This window comes from Octopus sinensis, linkage group LG21 (assembly GCF_006345805.1).
Source record: "Octopus sinensis linkage group LG21, ASM634580v1, whole genome shotgun sequence".
NCBI classification, from domain to species: Eukaryota; Metazoa; Mollusca; class Cephalopoda; order Octopoda; family Octopodidae; genus Octopus; species Octopus sinensis.
Window position 1 is genome coordinate 19,668,784 of NC_043017.1, and position 23,081 is coordinate 19,691,864.

The 23,081-nt window shown below is 35.8% G+C and overlaps 1 protein-coding gene across 11 annotated transcripts in view; it reads right to left on the reverse strand.

Moving 5' to 3' along the window:
* LOC115222805 (neuron navigator 2-like) overlaps positions 1–23,081 on the reverse strand; it is a 510,687-nt gene that overhangs the window by 270,319 nt on the left and 217,287 nt on the right. The window lies entirely within an intron of this gene.

Genomic DNA, 23,081 nt, shown 5'->3' on the forward strand with positions numbered 1-23,081 from the left:
AGTAGATGGAAACAGAAAGAAGCCTATAGGGCCACAAATTTAGGTTTACTTCTAACAGTTCTTGTCAAAGAAAATGCAAGTGAGAGAAGTCAACTGTCTTCTCAACAAATGAGTTGGAAACAACAGAATTTTATTGCAACATAACAAAAAATGGCCAAGATCTTCTCTAAGTTAATTTATGAATTAACGATCAAGGATTATTATGAAATATGGCTTATGCATTAATATTCATGATTCTAATAATACATACATACACACACATATATGTATACATATGTATATACACACACACACACATATATATGTACACACACACATATATATACACACATTTACATTCATTTAATTATAGATATACACATATTTATATATATATTTAACAGATGTCAAATGATATATATATATATAACACACATACATACACACACATGTACATATATATACATATACACTATATAAAACATAGTTACACACACATACACGTAAACATTCTGAATTACTGGCTCATACATACATATCTATATATACACATGTACACACATTTACATTCATTTATTCATGTAGATATACACATATACATATATTTATGTACATATCATTGAATGGATGTTAAATGATACACACACACATACATACATACATACATACATACACACAAGTAAACATTTTAACTTATTGGCTCAATAAGCAACTTATAATTTTCCTGCGCTGCAAACCCCATCGATTGATGCGTGAATTCAATCAGCCAGCAGACATTTTTACATGCAGCAAGCGTTAAGACAATCCATAAAAGTTACATATCTGTTGGTACCAAACAGAATCAATAGATAACATCCCAAAATTGATCAGAAGGATGCAGGGTGGGAAGGCGAGTGGGTCTGAGGGGGGAAAGGAGAAAACAGAGGTTTTTTTTTGTTAAATTTTTGTAATAAATAATAATAAAGGATTCTGTATTTTAACAGGGGTGGGGAAATAATATCAAAGGTTTTGATTTTAGAATACAGATATTCATATCTATATATATATATTTGTATCTTTTACTGGTTTCAGTGTTTTGGACTGGGCCATGCTGGAGCACCATCTTGAAACTTTCTAGTTGGACAAATCAAGCCCAGTACTTGTCTTTGTATTTTTAAGGCCTGACACTTATTCCATTGGTCACTTTATAATGTTACAGGGATGTAAATAAACCAACACCATGCACATCTACAGCAATAGCCATGCCGAGGCACCAGCTTGAAGAATTTATAGTTGAATGTACTTTTTTTTTAAGCCTGGTACTATTGATTTCTCTTGCTGAACCGCAAGATCACACGGACATAAACACACCAACACCGGTCGTCAAGTGATGATAGTGGGGACAAATACAGACACATGTACATATATATATATATATATACATTTAGATATATGACGGGCTTCTTTCAGTTTCCATCTGCCAAATCCATTCGCAAGTCTTCGGTTGGCCTAGGGCTATAGTAGAAGACACTTGCCCAAGGTGCCACGCAATGGGACTGAACTGAAGACCACATTGGTTGGGAAGCAGGTTTCTTAACCACACAACCATGTCAGTGCCTATTGATATACGAATAATTAAATATAAAAAGCGGGGTGTGGCCAAAGTAGAAGGGTCAGATTGAAAACAGCAAATATAAGATTAACCAAAGTTAAGCATTAAAAAAAAAAAAGAAAGAAATTAAAGAAATAAGTTTAAATAAACGATAAATCAATAAAATATTCTTGAATATTTTAATCCAAGAACAAGTTTCGAGTTATCATCATCAAAATTTCTGAATTTTGATTTTTCCGTTTATTTTGGAAACCCCTCCCCAAAAAGCCACACATGTCTGTGTATATATACATACATGTACATGCATGTGTGTACATATGTATGTATGTATGTATGTATGTATATATATATATACATACATGTGTATATATATACATACATATATATATACATACATACATGTGTGTGTGTATATATATATATATATATATATATATACTTGTACATATATTCATGTGTATATATATATATATATATATATATATATAATGACATTTACAGCATAATTTTAATTTAATTAATTTGCAGAAAAAAAAAAAAAAGATAAATTAATTAATAAAAATTTTAAATTTTTAAAAAATATATTAAAAGACTGTAATCAGTAAAAAAAAAAAAATCTCAATTTTGGTTTTAAAATATTTTAAAAGTTCAATGTTTTAAATTGCAATTTCACTATTGTGCAATTAGAAACTGCACAATGAATGAAAAAGAGAACAGCATCAGAAAAAGGTTGGAGGGGGAGGAGGGAGGGGAATTATTAGCAGTGCTGATGGTAGTGGTAGCTTGGTCGGGGCGTGAGTGTGAGTGAGAGCGTGTGGTGGTTGTAGTGGTAGTGGTGGGGGTATGGCAGTGAGCAGGGCGATGTGTTCAATTTAACAGAGAAATAACATATTCTTGATATTTCGCATGGTGACGATCTTTTCAAAGTTGATTGATCGACAGATCAATCAATCGACTGATGATGATGATAATGAGGAATCAATACTTTGCGATATGTTCCAAGACACATGTCATGTCATGCCATGTATGTTTAAAGCTGAACTGATCCTTATCTCAATCAGAAACATCCGCAGTTTTTCTTGGGCTCCTCATCGCCCCTGGGTACTGCAGGGTGTCAAGCCCATGGAGCAATTTTTCCTCGTTTGCCTTTCATTTGATTCAGCGATTAGATTGCTGCCATGCTGGGGCACCACCTCGAAGAATATTTAGTCGAATGAATTGACTCCAGTAATTATTTTTTTAAGCCTGGATAGGGACACAAGCAAACCAACAATGTTTGTCAGGTGGTGGTAGAGGACAGACACAGTCATAAAGAGACACACACACACATATATATATGGTGGGTTTCTCTCAGTTTCTGTTCTATCAAATCCACTCACAAGGCTTTAGTAGAAGACACTTGCCCAAGGTGGCACGCAGTGGGACTGAACCTGAAACCATGTGGTTGGGAAATAAACTTCTTACCACACAGCCATGCCTGCACCAATAAATATGATCCTGAAATATGCCCCAAGTGGATGGGCAGAAGATTTGAAAAAAATCTTTGGAGTGTTTTTCTCTCCAGCTGGAAGAATTTTGAATTTTGCAATATGGGTATACTAATAAAAGAAAAAAAAAGCTTTGTTAATTTTAATTCACCATGTTAGGGTGTGTGGGTGGTTGGGGGGGGGGTAAGCTGATGAGACACTCGTTAATTGTAACCTGGTAATACATGTGTGGGGAAGGTAATGAAATGCTTATTACTTTTAAATTAGCATTATGGTATGTGTGTGTGCAGCGGGGGGGGGTAGATGAGGTGGGGGCAAGAAGATAACAAAACACTTGTTAATTTTAACTTAGTATCGCGTGTGTGTGGTGGAATGCTAATGAGATGCTCGTTAATTTTAACTTAACGATTGTGTGTGTGTGTGGGGAGATAAGATAACAAAACGCTCATTAATCTTAACTTAGTATGATTGTGTGTACATGTGTGGGAGGAAGTGAGGGGGGTGGGGAGCCAATTAAGCGCTCGTCAATTTTAATTCAACAAACGGGAGGCTACACTTACACAATACACACTGACTCTAACCCAGCAGGTGGATTCAGGGTGGGACTGTGCACGAGGGTGGCCAAGCTAACAAAACGCTCGTTAAGTTTTATCGTGTGCGTAGGAGAGGAGCCAATGAAATACTCCTCCTCCTCCTCTTCCTCGAACGTCCGTTTTCCATCCTGGCATGGGTTGGATAGTTTGACCATTGTTATCAAGCTAGAGGGCAGCATCAGATTCCAGTCTGCTTTGGTTTGGTTTCTACAACTGGGTGCCCTTCCTAATGCCAACCACTTTACAGTGTGTGCTGGGTGCTTTTTAAAGTGACACTGCCCCAGCACTTTTGACATGGCACCAGCATACAATCCTCATCACCAGGAGTAGTGGCCTTAACATTTCTGCTGTGAAGGACAGGTCTACTCTACTACTACTACACATCATCATCATCGTGTAACGTCCGCTTTCCATGCTAGCATGGGTTGGACGATTTTGACCGAGGGCTGGTGAACCAGATGGTTGCACCAGGCTCCAATCTTGATTTGGCAGAGTTTCTACAGCTGGATGCCCTTCCTAACGCCAACCACTCCGAGAGTGTAGTGGGTGCTTTTTACGTGCCACCAGCATCAATTTTTTTCTCTCCTTGTTTTTTCTGTGTCCCTTTCTGTAGAAGAGCGTAGGCTCGAAACGTAAAAGACTTTTTCTATTCTTGAGCGTTATACTAATACATGTTTGTTTTGTACACCACCTGTCTTCATCTTTTGTTTTTTTTTTTGTAAATTCTCCCTATATATCAATTTTAATTTAACCTTTCAGCATTACAGATTATTCTGTCAAATGTGATCTTTATTTATCCACGTTTTGAACTAACAATGCATTATCTCTCAGCTTCATAGTTTTTATGATGGAGGAGTTTATTTTTAGAATGATATTATAGGACAGGTATGAGGGGCCACATCTGGTCAGTCAGAACATAAAGCAAGTAGGACATTTTGGCCAGATATGGTCAGTTTAAATAGAAAAGGGTTAAAAAAGATGAGGGTATAGCTATACAACACTCACTCAGAGTGTAATGGAGGAGATGGGATGAGGGAAAAGGGGCCAATGAAGGGTTCAAACACTAACTTGATATGGGACGGGGAAGGAGTATGTTATACATGGACTGAACCTAGTACCACGTGGTTGGGAAGCAAACTTGTTACCACACAGCCATGCCTGTATCTACAAATGTATATTACCCTTTTACTTGTTTCAGTCGTTTGACTGCGGCCATGCTGGAGCACCGCCTTTAGTTAAGCAAATCGACCCCCGGACTTATTCTTTGTAAGCCCAGTACTTATTCTATCAGTCTCTTTTGCCGAACCGCTAAGTGACGGGGACATAAACACACCAGCATCAGTTGTCAAGCAATTCTAGGGGGACAAACACAGACATACACACACACATATATACGACGGGCTTCTTTCAGTTTCCATCTACCAAATCCACTCACAAGGCTTTGGTCGGCCCGAGGCTATAGTAGAAGACTCTTGCCCAAGGTGCCACGCAGTGGGACTGAACCCGGAACCATGTGGTTGGTTAGCAAGCTACTTACCACACAGCCACTCCTGCGCCTATATGTATTTCCCAAAATTTTTTATTTTTATTTTTCTACTGCAGGAAAAATTAATAAATTAATAAACCTGCAACGAGATACTGAGCAAAAAACAAAAATATATAAACGAATAAAATAAAAAGAACAAAACAAAATGAGAGGAAACGGAACAGAGATTGCGGTGTGGTTAAATTTATGTTAATTAGATATCGTTGTATTTTAGCAGCATTCAGTGATCACACAGCAAACTTTTATTACAGAGAAATAGTGGTAGCAGTGGTGCGGCTGTGCAGGAGGATGAGGGTGAGGTGCAGCAAGAGGGGAGGGGGATCGAAGCCGAGGAGGAGGAGGAGGAGCAGTAGGAACAGGAGAGAAGGGGGTTAATTCTCATTAGAAAAAAACAACAACAACAACAATAATAATAATGATAATAATAATAATAATAATGAGCACCACCAAATGAAATAATGCAATACAAGTCAATGTTTTTGCCAACTGCTGCACTCTTGCAGAAGTTTAGTCCATTTTATTTGGTTGGCAATATTATATTTATTTGGATGGCTTCCATTTTTGGTTATAGATTCCTTGAAAACACCTCCCCCCCACCCACGACGACCACTACCACTTCACCCTTCTAGCCACCACCACCACCACCATCGCCATCTCAGCCTTTCCATCCATTCCGCTCCATCAGCTTCTCTTGATCCTTTCGTTACTATTAACATAGCTACTACTACTGTGACTGCCACTCCCATTACTACTACTACTAGTATCACTACTATCACCACCACCATCACATCCATATGTACAGATACTGTATTATTGTAAGGAGCAGATTCCTTTTATTCCTCTCTCTCTCTCCAGTTTTTTTAGCCCTAGGCAGCCTCCTCAATCAAAGGCATTCCACCTTTGACCATCCTGCGTTTTTGAGGTGTTTTCTTTTCCTTCATATTCATCTTTATATAATCTCAGACTATAGTTTGAAGATGAAACGAAGTGAATGGAAGAAGATTTGACTTATTTCTAGCAGCATGAATGACCATGTAAAGATTGTGTCATTTGAATCTCTCTCTCTCTCGCTTGCCCTGTCGTAATTATTAAGACAGGGCTTCAGTATCTGGTATATGTAATTTATTCTTCTGATACTTCCAGATACTAACCAAGATATTGAACACATATCTTCTGAGAAGACCAATTAAAAATCTACTAAAGAGGAAAGAAATTGCAAAATTCTTCAATAATAATAATAATTACTCTCTTTTACTTGTTTCAGTCATTTGACTGCGGCCATGCTGGAGCACCGCCTTTAATCGAGCAACTCGACCCCGGGACTTATTCTTTTTTTTTGTAAGCCCAGTACTTATTCTATTGGTCTCTTTGGCCGAACTGCTAAGTAACGGGGACATAAACACACCGGCATCGGTTGTCAAGCAATGCTAGGGGGACAAACACAGACACACACACATATATATATATATACATATATACGATGGGCTTCTTTTCAGTTTCCGTATACCAAATCCACTCACAAGGCTTTGGTTGGCCCGAGGCTATAGTAGAAGACACTTGCCCAAGGTGCCACGCAGTGGGACTAATAATAATAATAATCCTTTTTTAATATAGGCACAAGGTCTGAAACTTTAGGGTTAGTCAATTACATCAACCCCAGAAGAAATGCAGATAAGCATTTTGCCTGGTGTGCGAACAATTCCGCCTGCTCATCACCTAAATTTTGCAGTGAGGGGATTGGGGGTTAGTCAACTACATTGACCCCAAAAAGGATGAAAGGCAAAGTTGAGCTCGGTGGAATTTGAACTCAGATTGTAAAAGCTGGAAGAAATTCTTTTTAAGCATGGGTTTCAAATTATGGCACAGGGCCGGCAATTTCGGGGGGAAGGGTTGAGTTGATTACATCGACACCAGAGCTCAACTGGTACTCAATCTATTGGCCCTGAAGGGATGAAAGGTAAAGTCGACCTTGGCAGAATTTGAACTCGAAATGCCACTAAGCATGCTGCCCAGCACAGTAATGATTCTACCAGCTCACCGCCTTTAATAATAATAATAATAATAATGATAATAATAATCCTTTCTACTAAAGGCACAGGGACTGAAATTTGGGGGGTGGGGACAAGTTGATTGCATTGACCCCCCCCCAGTGTTTCACTGGTACTTAGTTTATTGAGCCTGAAAGGATGAAAGTCAAAGGTGACCTTGGTGGAGTTTGAACTCAGAATATGAAGACAGACGAAATGTCACTAAGCATAAGCATTTTGCCCTGCGTGCTAACAATTCTGCTAGCTTGCTGCCTTAATAATAATAATAATAATAATAATAATAATAATAATGATGATGATGATCCTTTCTACTATAGGCACAAGGCCTGAAATTTGGGGGGAGGGGACAGTCTATTATATCGACCCCAGTACTTGACTGGTACTTATTTCATTGACCCTGAAAGGATGAAAGACAAAGTCAACCTTGGTGGAATTTGAACTCAGAACATAATAATAATAATAAAAATAATAATAATAATATATATATATATAATATATATATATATATATATTATTATTATTATTATATATATATACATGGCTTACCAGACCCCGGTCGAACCGGCCAACCCATGCTAGCATGGAAAACGGACATTAAATGATTATGATGATGCTGATGAAATATATATATATATATATATATATATATATAGAGAGAGAGAGAGAGAGATAGAGAGAGAGAGAGAGACTGCCCTGTGGCAATGATCATGGAAGAAGTGACTAGACATAGCAATTCCATTTATATTGTGATGTATGAAGACTTTATGATTAGGTTTTATATTTTATGCGGTAAAAGCTTTCAAATGCACATTAGAGATGGGTTGGGTGCTAGATATATATATATATATATATAGAGAGAGAGAGAGAGAGTGATGGCTGGATGGCTAAAAATATAGACAGGCAGATTGATGGGTAAATATGTAGAGAGACACACCATGGGGATAGATAACGTAACTAGATGGATAGATAGGTAAATAGATAAACAGACAGATATATTGACCAATAGATGGATAGATAGATAGATAGATAGACAGGTATACTGATTGATAGACAAAGACAAAAAGACAATAGCTACAAGTGCCAATCATAAGTACAATAAATATTCAGACAAGAAATTATTTTATCGAGGTTTTCATTGCACAAAACAATTATTGTTATTTATAAAAATAAAGAAAAAGAAAATGAAGGAAAAAAAAATGAAAAATCTGAAATCACCAAAAACTGAAGAACAGAGAAAAATTGCATTAAGTGGTGCAACAGTGCACCTAAGTTGATGCAAAATGACTTAAAAACTAAAATCTAAATAAATAGACTGCAGTCTTTCTTCTTCCAAATAGTATTTTCTTTTGTTTGTTTTTTGGTTTTTAAAATAAATAAATATCAAAGTTCCTAAAGAATCAGGAGACAGCACTTAGACATTAAAAAAAATTCCTTTGTTTTTGTTTAAAGAAATTTGGAGAAAAATAAACAATAAAATGAAATAAAATTAAATTAAAACAAAAAAAGGACAAAGTTTTAACAGGTCTGAAAAATAATTCTCAAATTAGATCTTAGAAATGATTTTCTTGCAAAAAAATGAGAAAGTTCTAATTTAATTTAGTTTTTATTATTGTAAAAACAATTTAAATGATTGTTAAAATATGAAGCAAAAAAAAAAAAAAATCCCTTCACAGAGAAACTTTAACTTAAAGTGAAACTGTGTCTACCAGTTTCACTGATAAGGATATAACAATTGTTTAGTTCAGTGAACTACCTTTTGTTTTAATCAGAAGTGGTTGCGTATTCCACAGACTTATTCTTAATCTAACATACGAGTAGAAATAGTGTAGACCAGTGATTCTCAACCCTTTTTTTACCTGTGGATCCCTTTGATTTCTATTTCACCAAGGTGGACTCTCATATCTATTCAAGGGGCTTTAACTTTGTGGTTCCCAACCATTTTCCCCCTATGGACACCTTTGATCCCTATTTTATTCAGGTAGACTCTCATAACCATTCGATGTTTAAAAAACCGTATTATATTTTTTACTATTATATATTAGCCGGAAATGTATTTTAAAAAAAATTGTTAAAAACATTTGGTGTTTGTTGAAGTATAAACAATTTATTGCTTACTAGCAGTATCGCCCGGCGTTGCTTGGGTTTGTTTCAACCCTTTAGAATTGGAATTTTTGAAAAGTAAAAATTTTGCATTATGTAGCTTGTTAGTCTTTTTAAGTGAACATTTTTCTGCTTGAAATACACCGAAAAATGGCGACACAGCAGTCAAAAAATTGTAAAAAATAGGGATTTTCATAGAAAAAAAAGCACCTTTTTGATGTAAATAATTTTTGGTGTAAACATGGTCCGATTTGAATTTTATCTTCTACGGAATGAAGAGCAAGCCTTCTTCTATCATACTCTCAATTTTGGTCAACTTGCGCCGCAGGGTCTCGGAGGAGATAGTGTTAGTTGAAGGCTACCAAACCTGCCATACACAGACAACTTCAGTTTTATATATATAGAGATAAATTTTAACAACAAAATCTCATACGGGCCTCCACAGGTCATGTGGACCCTAGTTGTAAATGACTGGTGTAGGCTGAAGCTGCTTTATGTGTTGGAGTAAGTGCATGCATAGATATATACATATATATATATTATATATATATGTAGGTAATAATAATGATAAGCTTAGAAGAAATGAAGGCATTATTCCTTAATATATTTACTTATTGGTAAAGAATATTATCAAAATTTCCAAGGAAATGGAATGAAATTTAATAAAAATAAAAGAAAATAGAATCAAATATTTGTCATTATACTTAAGAATCTTTCATCTTGCACTTGTGTCGCTACTCTCTTTTACTCTTTTACTTGTTTCAGTCATTTGACTGTGGCCATGCTGGAGCCCCACCTTTAGTGGAACAAACTGACTCCAAGACTTATAATTTGTAAGCCTAGTACTTATTCGTCAGGCTCTTTTGCCGAACCACTAAGTTACAGGGATGTAAACAAAGAAACATCAGTTGTCAAGCGATGGTGGTGGTGGTGGGGACACAAACATATATTTAAAACGAGCTTCTTTCAGTTTCCGTCTACCAAATCCACTCACAAGGCTTTGGTCAGCCCAAGGCAATAGTAGAAGATAGTTGCCCAAGGTGCCATGCAGTGGGGCTGAACCCAGAACCATGTGGTTGGGAAGCAAGCTTCTTACCACACAGCCACTCCTGTGCCTATACTAAAGCCAAGGCTCCAGAGTTCTGTACACTACCCAAAATACTTTTATTCCTAAATATGTGTGGTGTGTTTAGTAGGATTGCTGTCAATTTTTCAGTTGTTCAATCTACAAAATTACCCAAGATAAATGGCTGAATCTACCACAGATACATGTATGTACCATTAATGCAATACCCATACAGAATCAATGTGATACAGTCTAAATGACAAGGGTGGTCTCTCTGACAAATGGGGCACACAGGTAATAAATGTAAAGGGCTTCAAAACAGTTTCCATTAACCGGTTTTGCTTACAAGGGGGTGTGGATACAATAGAAGATGCTTGCCTAAATTATCTATCAATGGGACTGAACCCAAGACCTCAGGAATGCAAAAAGAAATTCCTAACCATCTGACCATGCCCACACCACCCACACATGATAGACATCTTTCATTTTCTATCTACAAAATCCACTTTCGAGGCTTTGATTGACCTGGGGCTATAGTACGAACCTCTTATCCAAAGCACTGCGCATGGATGGGAAGCAAGCTTGTAGGACAATAATTCTAGTTTACAACCAACATGTAATGTCTTGACAAAAGTCACGCACAAAAATATACGATGGGCTTCTTTCAGTTTCCCTCTACCAAATTTACTCACAAGGCTTTGGTCAGACCAGGGCAACAGAAAAAGACACTTGCCCAATGTGCCAAACAGTGGGACTGAACCTGAAACCATAAGGTTGGAAAACAAGCTTCTTAACCTATAACCATACTTGTAACTGCTTAAATTAATTTCGTAAAACCAAACTGAGAAGTTATCAATATATTTCACAAACTATACTTTCTATCACTGTTACGATATTTAATTAAGTTGACACTGCTGATTAAAGTTAATATTTCATTAGATTAATCGCTATATATAATATTTCTTAAGTAAACATTGATTTGATCTAAGTTAAAATATCTTGTTAAATTAATTGACAGTTTAATTCAATTTAAATAAAGATTTCGTTTTGGGATTTACATAGCAAAGTTTAATAATTATTTCCTTTTAATCTATTAAAATATTTTAAATATTCTCTAAATTGGATAATTATGCCAAATTAATAAGATTTTCTCATGAATAATGAAAACAGAGAATGTGTTGAAATACATATAAAGAAACAGAACCCAAACAAATTCCAAAAATCTCCAAAAGTTCTTTAAAAATAAACTTGCCTTATGATATTGTGAATTCCAAACTGTTCCGTATTCATAACAGGTTTGAAAATCCATCGTGTCCATTTTGGATGTAAACTGGGAATTTCCTTTCCCAGGAAACTCTTGTTGTTGTTGTTGTTGTTGTTAGTATTATTAATTTATCAGTTTTTGTTTGTTTCCATTAGGGAAGGGGAAAATATGTAAAAAAAAAAAATTTTTTTAAATACTAGCGCAAAAATTGAAGAGATGTTTGAAAACTGCTGAATCTTGAATCTTTGTTTAGTTTATACGTTTTTCATGTCAAACATGCAATATGCTACAAGTGACTTTATAACTGTTCTGTTGCTATGGTAACAAGGAGCATCAGGAAAAAAAAAAACCGGGGAGGGGGATGAAGGCAGGAGGGGGGAGACAAAAAGATGGAGAGAATGGATCAGGTTCAATTGTAATAATTTGGGAGCACTTTATGTAGTAGACAATTTTCCCCTGTACATCATATATATATATACAGAGAGAGAGGTATCCACAAATCTGTCTGCGCAAGAAGGGACAGAAACCTTTTTAGTTCCAAGGAAGATCTTCTGGAGCAACAAAGAATAGCCAAATACAACTGATATGTATATATATATATTTATATATGTATATATTATATTATATGTATATGCACATGTATGCATGTATATATTTTATGTATATGGGTATATATTATCATTTGTCATAGAAATTGTAGCAGGAACAACTGAGAAATTCTGCGATGTTTCTTCACAGAGCAAACTCCAAAGAAATGACAAAAAAACTAAAGTAATGATAGAATGTAATTAAGGATTTGAAGAATTTATCTCTGATGAGAGTAGGTATATATATAGAGAGAGAAAGAAATGGATAGAGACATATAGGGAGAGAGAGAGGGGGGTACAGAAAAGATAAGGAAGTTAAACAAGGAAGGGTGAGCAATACAAGGTGCCGTACATATTATGAAGATAACTTTTGAGGTGGATTTATCTATGTTCTACAAGTATTCACAGAGCAAAGACATTTTCATTGAAGCATAGAGAGAGAGAGAGGAAGAGAGAGAGAAAGGAAGAGAGAAAGAGAGGAAGAGAGAAAAAGCAGAGATAGAGGGGGGGGCTGTGAGATAATTCAAGAGGTTAAGATTGGAAGGATGGTGATAAGAAGCGGCAGAGTACAAAAATATAAAAGTGGCCAAGACCCACTTTTAACCATCCCTCCTCCCTCCCACCTGCTCTCAACTCTGGGGTCAGTTAGCGAAAGTAACCCTCTTTTTCTCTAAGCAAATTTTAGTTTGAACCTAATTCATAACCCCCTCCCTCCCAAAAAAACGACCTCCACCAATGAATCAAACTCAAACATTATTGCTTATTCAGTATTTAAGAAAATAAAAAAAAAAAACAGAAAAAGTTATTGATGTTGTGTTGACTGTTAAAGACAAATTAGTTCATGTCAAGAGACGTGAGATTATTCGTTTTTAACAGTGGAGCTTGAAGTAGATAAGGCTATATAAATAGCATGTTAATACTCAGTTAAAAATCTTTTAAGATTGAAAAAAAGTTTCTAAAATGGAGAGAGAATTTCATTGGATTGCTGTGAGTTCATATCCCATGGACAACTTTTGATTTGTCCAAAGAGTTGCTTTTTTCTTTTGTTAACCAAATATTAAGATGGGTTAACAAAACTTCAAGATTCAATGATAAAAACAACAAAAAAAAATGGAAACTGATGTGATATATTTACAAATTGAAGATTGCAGAAAGATATTTAATCAAGTTGCAGTTGATTAAAAAAACAAGAAAGGTGTATTTATAGATTTATTTCTGGAAGTGACAGATTTAGAGCTGGCACAGAAAAACTATGACATCTAGACATCCCACAGATACTAAACTAACTGGTTGGCTGGCTGGTAATCTATACTGATTCTTGGAGCAAAAACCTCGAAATATATCTGCTTTCTTGGCCTAAAAACAGAACAAGATATCTTTGAAACACTCTCAGAATTTAGATTGGAGACATGATAGAATTCAGATATCTTGTAAAGCTTATCTAGAAGTATGTAACGAAGTTAGAAACGAACTACTAATTAATTCTTAATTCTTGCTTTTTTTTTTGTTTTTTGTTTTATGAAGTATATTTGGTAAGACTAGTGAGTGACAGATTTAGTAATATTAATGCTGATACTAATAATGTTTTCCATTCAGCGTTATCAACCCTTAATCCCTTAACATATGCACTTCATTTATTATATTCACCCCTTCACTTATTCCCCATCTCATATCATCCCTCATCTTCACCCATACACTTGCTCCCTACTCACTTCTACCCCCTTTGTGCCTTAGGGTCCACCCTCGCACCTCATCACCATTATTTTATCTCTTTCTCCAGCTCCACCCCTGTTACTCTCATCCTAACTCCCTACAAAGGAAGCATATATTTTTCCCTCTACAACAAGAAACCTGTTCTGTCCTGGACCCCTGGGGGCAGTGGAAAGATCCAGTGGGGGCATTGAAGAAAAGTGATGTGATAACGAGGTGGCCAAAAAAAGTAGGTGGGCGGGGTGAAGGGTGGGGGGGGGCAATAGTTGTATAAACAGCAAAATAATGGGTTAATTAGGTTAAAATTTAATTGAGAAATACTGTTGTTCTGAATTTGATGCAGAAAGTGTTAGTGAGTGGGGTTGCAGGAACCCCTGGAAAATTTTGGGAACCACAGTTTTAACCCTTTCGTTACCAGCCCGGCTGAAACTGGCCCTGGCTCTGAGTACAAATGTCTTGTTTTCATTAGTTTTGAATCAAAATCTTCCACCAAACCTTAGTCACAATTTATGTTGCTAACACTAGCTTGATGATAACTAAGTTATTTTACTAAATTCTTTGTCATATTTAGAATTAATTGAAAAAAAACACAGAGCACCTCAACAGAAATATGGTAACAAAAGGGTTAAAGTGATCTAAATTAAAATCTTCTATCAAAATGTCACATTCATTTATCTTACAAACACAAGCTTAATAAGAAAAAATGATGTTTTACTAAATTCTTCGTTATTTCCAAAATTAATAGAAACAAAGGCTGAGTATTTCAATAGAAATACAGTAAGAAAAGGGTTAAGGTATTTGATTCAACTGATCTTCACCTGGAAATGTTGAGGTGTGGGACACATTGTCCATGAAGGACCTGAACTAATGTCACCCAATGCCAGGGCAGCAGTGATGTGAAGACACTTACAGACAGACCAAACTGAAATAAGGAGAGATGGTCATAGCCGGAAAGGCTCTGACCACGACCACTAATCTGCTGAATCAGAACTGGAAACTGGAACATTAAGCAACAACAGCAATATCAACAACAGATTACACTGAATGAATCAAATTGTCATTTTTGCATCTCTGGTTGGGAAAAACAAACCAAAAAAAAACACCCATTTTTTTTTGCTATTTATTATGTTAAACACACACAAAAAAAAAAAAGAAAATACGAAAAAGGAAAAAAAAAAACAAACCAAATAAAAGGAAGTTTATTTGCTCAGACAAAACAAATTGATTTAACATTTTCGAAAGAAAATTCTTGTAGCCAATGTACTTTATCAGTGTATTTATAGATAGTGAAATAATTTCTTTGTCTCCATAAACTAAGCGAAAAAAGCACAACCCACCCCAACCATGCCACACCACACCAAAAGCAGACAGAATTAGGAAACATGAGAATAATTTTGTTTTATCTCCCTTTCTGCCTGTGTGTGTGTGTGCACGTGCACACACGTTTGTCTGTGTGTGTATGCATGTATGTCTGTGAGTGTGATTGGATGTATGTCTGTGAGTGTGTGAGTGGATGTATGTCTGTGCGTGTGTGAGCGCATACATACACATACAGACAGACATAAACACACACACACACAAGCGCAGATATGGCTGCATTGTAAGCAGTTAGCTCACTGACCACATGGTTTCTGGGTTCAATCCCACTGTCTGGCACCTTGGGCAACAACTGTCTTCTACTACAGCCCCGGGCCGACCAAAGGCCTTACGAGGTGATCTGGTAGATGGAAACAGAAAAGAAGCCATTCACATGTGTGTGTGTGTGTGTGTGTGTGGACTTTGGTGGTATTTGAACTCGGAACATAAAGCAGGCTGCAGAGTATTTTGCCTGATGTGCTAACAATTCTGCCAGTTGACCGCCTTAACAACAACAACAACAATGATGATGATGACACAAAACTCTAAGCCAGTATCATCGTCAGCGACTGTCTTTATTGATTAAATGTCGTAACTTTTGAGATGAGTTATCACAATGATTCAAACTTTCCCAGACTATTAATACCATCTTTTGTCTTCACACCCATACACACACACACACACACACACACTTACAATATTTACACAAATGTTTCCGTTCTTGCTGATCTCTGATCATTTTCTTTGTCTTATTTCCTGATGGAATATCTAAATTGTCCTAAAGTCAGATTTCAAGTCAGACTAAATTTTTCATTCTGATTTCTGAACGAAAAGCATTAGCATCCAAATCCGCTAAAGCTACCAATATAAATACATTATTTATTATTATTATTATTATTATTATTATTATTATATAAGGCAGTAAACTGGCAGAATTGTTCGCGTGCCAGACGAAAAGCTTAGTGGTATTCCACTTGTTGCTACATTCACAGGATAAAATTCTGCTGAGGTCGACTTTGCCTTTCATCCTTTCAGGGTTGATAAATTAAGTACCAGTTGAATACTGGGGTTGATGTAATCGACTCATCCCCTCCCACCAAAACTGCTTCCCTTGTGGCAAAATTTGAAACCATTATTATTATTGTTGGCTTTTATGGGTTTTTTTTCCACCAGGAACCTTTTGTAACGCCTCCCCTTTTTGGGAGTTTTTCGTTGTTATAATTTTTGATTGTTACACTGTTTTTACAAACAGACAAAACCCTTTGTAACCTTTCGTCCTGTTTTGTCCCTTTCATGTAATAATTGGTTTTTCTCAGCCCTTGTGGCCAATAGAAGAATTAATTATTATTATTATTTGAAGGTGGTAGGGACAGGGATTTTCTGTGACCACCACCATCAATGATTTAATGTCCACTTTGCCATGCTTGCATGGGTCCGATAGAATTTACTGAGGCAGATTTTCTACAGCCAGATGCCCTTATTGTTGCCAACACTCACTAGTTTCCAAGTCAGATACACACACATCATCATCATCATCATCGTTTAGCATCCGCTTTCCATGCTGGCATGGGTTGGATGGTGCAACTGGGGTCTGGGAAGCCAGGAGGCTGCACCAGGCCCAGTCTGATCTGGCAATGTTTCTACGGCTGGATGCCCTTCCTAATGCCAACCACTCCATGAGTGTAGTGGGTGCTTTTTACGTGCCAAACGAGGCCGGCAAACGGCCACGATCGGATGGTGCTTTTTATGTGCCACCGGCACGATAAATAATCTTAAAATAATAAAAATTATTCCAAATTTTCAAACAAGGTTAGCAAGTACGAGGAGCTGGGGTAAGCCAATTGCGCAGCAATAATAATAATAATAATAATAATAATAATAATAATAATAATCCTTTCTACTATAGGCACAAGGCTTAAAATTTGGGGTGACGGGGTGGGGGCTAGTCGATTACACTTGTGCACAACCGGTACTTATTTTATTAATCCTGAACAGATGAAAGGCAAAATTGACCTCAGTGGAATTTGAACTCAGAACATAGTGGCAGACAAAATACAGCTAAGCATTTCACCTGATGCGCTAACGATTCTGCCAGCTTGCCACCTTATTTTTATTATCATTATTATTATTATTATTATTAATAACATTAATAATAATAATTTTGGCACAAGTCGATTACATTGACCCCAGTGTTTGACTGGTACTCATTTTATTGACCCTGGAGGGATGAAAAGCAAAGTTCATCCCAGCAGAATTTGAACTCAGAACGTGAAGATGGATGAAATGGCACTAAGCCTTTTTTTCTGGCATGCTGTCAATTCTACCAGTTTTCCACTTTACATAATAATAATAATAATAATAATAATAATAATAATAATAATAACAATAATAATAATGACAATAATAATAATAATCATTTCTATATGCAAGGCAACTCGGACAACAATATCAATATTTATATAATTCCATAATTCCATATAAATCTCTATAAATCCCAGATGTCATAGAATAAATAATAGATTAAACGTTGTGAAGTAAAAAAAAAAAATCATTTGTTTTTCTGTTTTAGAAAAATATATTCATTCTTAAGAAAAAAAATAACAGAATAATAATAATAATGATGATAATAATAATAACAGCACAAACAATAACAACAATAATAATGATTTCAAATTTTGGCACAAGGCCTGCAAGTTTGAGGAAGGGGTGGGGCCAATTACATTGACACTGATAGGATGAAATATAAAGTCAACCCCAGCAGACTTTGAAGGCAGAACATAAAGATGGCCAAAATGCCACAAAATATTTTGCCTGGTAAGCTAACCAGCTTACGTCTTTCAATAAATATAATAATAATAATAATAATAATAATAATAATTCAAATTTGGGGGTAGGGATTAAATCGATTACATCAACCCCAGCGTGTAACTGGTACTTATTTAATCGACCCTGAAAGGCAAAGACGGCCTTGGCAGGATTTGAACTCAGAACGTAGCAACAGATGAAATACTGCTAAGCATTTCACCTGGCGTTTTAACGATTCTTCCAGTTCGCCTGCTTAATAACAATAATAATAATAATACTAATGGTTTCAAATCTTGCCACAAGGGCAATAAGAAAATGCAAAATTCACGTTAATTAAGATGGAGAAGTTTTTTTTAAAAACAAGCTCCTGGTTCCTTGTTACATTTAGAGGTAACAGAATGGCATAAATGATAGGATTTATCTTCTAAGGGAGAGGAATCGGTGAAATATAGGGCAAATAGTGAGTGTGTGTCAGAGGGGATGGAGGTATATATGGTAGTGTAGTGATGTGGCATGTAAAAGGCATCATTCGAGCGTGATTGTTGCCAGTATCGCCTTACTGGCACCTGTGCCGGTGGCATGTATAAAAAGATTCGAGCGAGGTCGTTGCCAGTACTGCCTGACTGGCACGTAAAAAGCACCCACTACACTCTCGGAGTGGTTGGCGTTAGGAAGGGCATCCAGCTGTAGAAACTCTGCCAGATCAAGATTGGAGCCTGGTGCAGCCATCTGGTTTGCCAGCCCTCAGTCAAAATCGACCAACCCATGCTAGCATGGAAAGCGGTCATTGAACGATGATGATGATGATATATATATATATAGCGTTTGGCATGTATGTATAATGCCGTCTGGCATGTATGTATAATGCCCTCTATATATAAATTAATATGTTCAATAAGAAATAATTTTTTTCGAAATTTTTTCTCTTATGAGGTTTTTACGCTATCTACCTGACAATTTCTTGTTAAGTTTTCCTTATTAAGTAGTTGTCCTTAATTGCTAAATTTTTATTCCGAAAAAACTTTTCCTCTCCCGAAATGCAATTCGTAAAACTTTGCCATTTACCCGGATGTAATATATGTAAACTCAACCATGTGCTTCGTTGATGTTGATCAGTTAGCTGATCGGCTTAAGCGGGGCAGGGTCGTTGTTTATTTATAATACATTCAGGCCTGCTGATGATTACGTAAGTATGAAATCACTGTGATACAGGTCTATATTTTTAAATGTCTTACTTTGAAAAATTGCATTCGGTGGGATTAGTAATATTTTTGGTAGAAATGACTGATTGTCCCTCTTAGCGTTTGGCATGTATGTATAATGCCGTCTGGCATGTATGTATAATGCCCTCTATATATAAATATATATATATATATATATATCTATACAAATATTCAAAACTTATGATATATACCTGAATACATAATTATAAGCCTATCTTAAAAATATCTTAAAGATAAGAGACAACATGACAATACACATGTACTTATGACATATAAAAATTAACACACACACAGTACACCTCACTGAAAATCAAACACCACCCCAACAAAAAAAGATTTCTATTATAGTGTGTGTGTGTGTATATATATATATATATATATATATTGGTAAAAACGGTAAGATAACAAAAGAAAGAAAGAGACCTCAATATTATGTAAATAGAGGAAATTTATCTGTAGAATAATATATGACACTTATTCAATAACCAAGATAAAACTCTGAGTTTTGGATGCCAATGTGGAAATCCACAACACCATCTCTTCGGTTATCTGGCCATCAGATGGTGTTGTGGATTTCCACCTCGGCATCCAAAACTCAGAGTTTTATCTTGTGGAACACGACTGTCACCACATAAACCTGACGATTGCACCATGCATGAAAGTACTAGTTTATTTCAATAATGTAAAATTGTAAATATTGAAACGTGAAAATCAGACTAAGTTGGAATTTCATTAATTAATATATTTTTCTATACACAACCATATATATATATATATATATATATATATATATTTAAATAGACATACATACAGTTATTTATAAAATAAATCTAAGCATGCTGTAAACATTTTGTGAGAACCTGAAATAAAACAAAACATTTTTCCTGTTTTCTTTTTTTTTCTTTCATATACAATAAACAATGAACCATTTCAGAAAAATAACAAGCAAGGGTAAATCACAAGAACAAGAACAAGGAAATATTGCTAACTATAATAATGGTAGTTCTTAATGAAGATAGAATTAGCTGTTAGTATTGTTATTAACGCTGTTAAAGTATGCATATATTTAACAAGTATATTTAATATATATAATACAAAATACAAGCATGGAACATTCATATCCAGTGGCTGGAATTCCCTGGCAGTAGTAGATACGATTTTATCTGGCTTTATCAGTAGTCATATATGGCTGGAAATTGTAAGGAATCAGATCCATTGTTGCAGGGGAAACTCTGAGTACTTGATGCGAGTATTCCATGCTTCTATTTTATATTGAATAAATACATATTTAATCCTCTCTTTCAATGACGCTAAGGTCTACTTTTTTACATGCAGTTTGTGGATATATATATATATATATATATATATATATATATATATATATACATAAATATATATTATATATATATATATATATATATATACATATATTTATATACATATATATATACATACACACACTCATATACATACATATGAATGTATGTATGTAGAGAAAGAGAGATGGTTTAGAAAGTTCTGAAAGAGAGATTTTTTTTTTAAAAAAAGAGAAGGAAAATAACTTAAATTTCCAAATCATTCTCAAGAGTCAGTGATTAGAACTGCATTGTCAGGATATTTAAAAGACAGAGGTACAATAATAATAATAATAATAATAATAATAATAATAATAATAATATAATAATGATTTGAAATTTTGGTACAAGGCTAGTAATTTCAGGAGAGGGGTAAATCAATTCCATTGACCAGTGGTGTGGTACTTATTGTCTTTCATATCAAAAGAATGGAAGACAAGGTCAACCCCGGTGGAATTTGGACCTCGGAAAGTAAAGTCAGAAGAAATGCCGTGGTAACAATTTTGTTAGTTTGTTGCTTGTTATTGGTACAACAATATGAAGACAATTGTTGGCCCATGTATATGTGTGCGTTTGTGTCTTTGTGGAGAGAGGGGACGATGGTAAGCATTCTTTTACTAATCAAAGAACTAATTAAATCAGGCAACCTAAATGCACTATGGAGGCACTGTGCTTCTGAATGTCTTGTGGTAATGCCGAGTTCTGTAACATAAAATAAATCTCTCATTGCCCTCCATTTTCTGACTTCGATGTAAAAGGGAGAGTCAACAGGAAAATAGGATTTTGATGATGGAACTCTGGCAAGTATTTCCAAGAGTACAATTCTTTGGCAGTGTGGGGGCTTCTATACGATTTAAACATTTTTAACCATTAAAAAAAAAAAAAAGAACAGGAGTGGCTGTGTGGTAAGTAGCTTGCTAACCAACCACATGGTTCCGGGTTCAGTCCCACTGCGTGGCATCTTGGGCAAGTGTCTTCTGCTATAGCCCCGGGCCGACCAATGCCTTGTGAGTGGATTTGGTAGACGGAAACTGAAAGAAGCCTGTCGTATATATGTATATATATGTGTGTGTGTGTGTGTTTGTGTGTCTGTTTTTGTCCCCCTAGCATTGCTTGACAACTGATGCTGGTGTGTTTATGTCCCCGTCACTTAGCGGTTCGGCAAAAAGAGACTGATAGAATAAGTACTGGGCTTACAAAGAATAAGTCCCGGGGTCGATTTGCTCGACTAAAAAAAGGCGGTGCTCCAGCATGGCCGCAGTCAAATGACTGAAACAAGTAAAAGAGTAACCAAGAAATTATCAAGACAGAAGATACAATATCAGAAAACTACTCTCTATGTAAGATTTTTTTGTGAAGGAAGAGGAGGAGTGGCAGTGCCATTGGCCCTTTCTCAGAAAGAGGGAAGGTGTCTTTAACACTTCAGCATTTAAACCAGCCAAATCAGGCTTCTCTCACCTACCATACAATGTCATTCTAAAAATAAACAATCTTCATCAAACGCTCGAAGCTACGAGATAATCCATGATTAATTCAGTGTAAATAAACGAACATTACTTTTGATAGAGTTATCTGAATGCTAAAGGGCTAATCATAGAACCACTGGATCAGGATTAACCAGGGGCTAACAACAAGGAAAGACACATTAAATAATGTAGTCCTAGATACACTATGTCTGAATAAAAGACAGGATGGTCACAGCTGGAACGCCTTTAGCCCTGTAGCATTTAAAGTGGTCATAATCTGGTTCAAATATTCCAGCTGTTTTACGTTCAGACTGACCAGATCCGTCCTCTCACACTTACCCTACAATGTCCTTCTAAAAATAAGCAATCACATCGTGAAAATCTCGCAGCTTTGAGATAAGGCAGGATTAATTCAAAACAATTAGATTTGACCAAATAATCTGAATACTTAAGGGAGAAAGGTACCAGAGTGTGATACGAGGAAGATTTTGGCTGCTGTATCTAATAGGTCGAAACGATCAGACAAGAGATTTCCTCGCTGCTGACAAATCCACCAAGTTCTACTTCACCCCCTTCGCCTCCCTCTTCTACTTCGTAACTTTCGAAATCCATCAGCAAATGTTCGTTATTCCGTTTGTTCTGATGACCAAATTTAGAATAAAGGGGAAATAACTCTGCAGAACCTAAATGACTCAAGGGGAATAACTTTTAAGACACGAGGAATATAAATTTTTGAATTTCTCAATCGTTTGAATTCTAAGTTAGTAATTAGTCAAAGTAAATTAGTGTTAATATATTTAATGGAACAAGCAATGAAATAGCTAATTATTATGCCAGAGTTCCATAATCAAAATGCGCCCTTTTAAAGCCTAGCCAGGCTAATGGGCCCGGTTTCTATGGTGTAT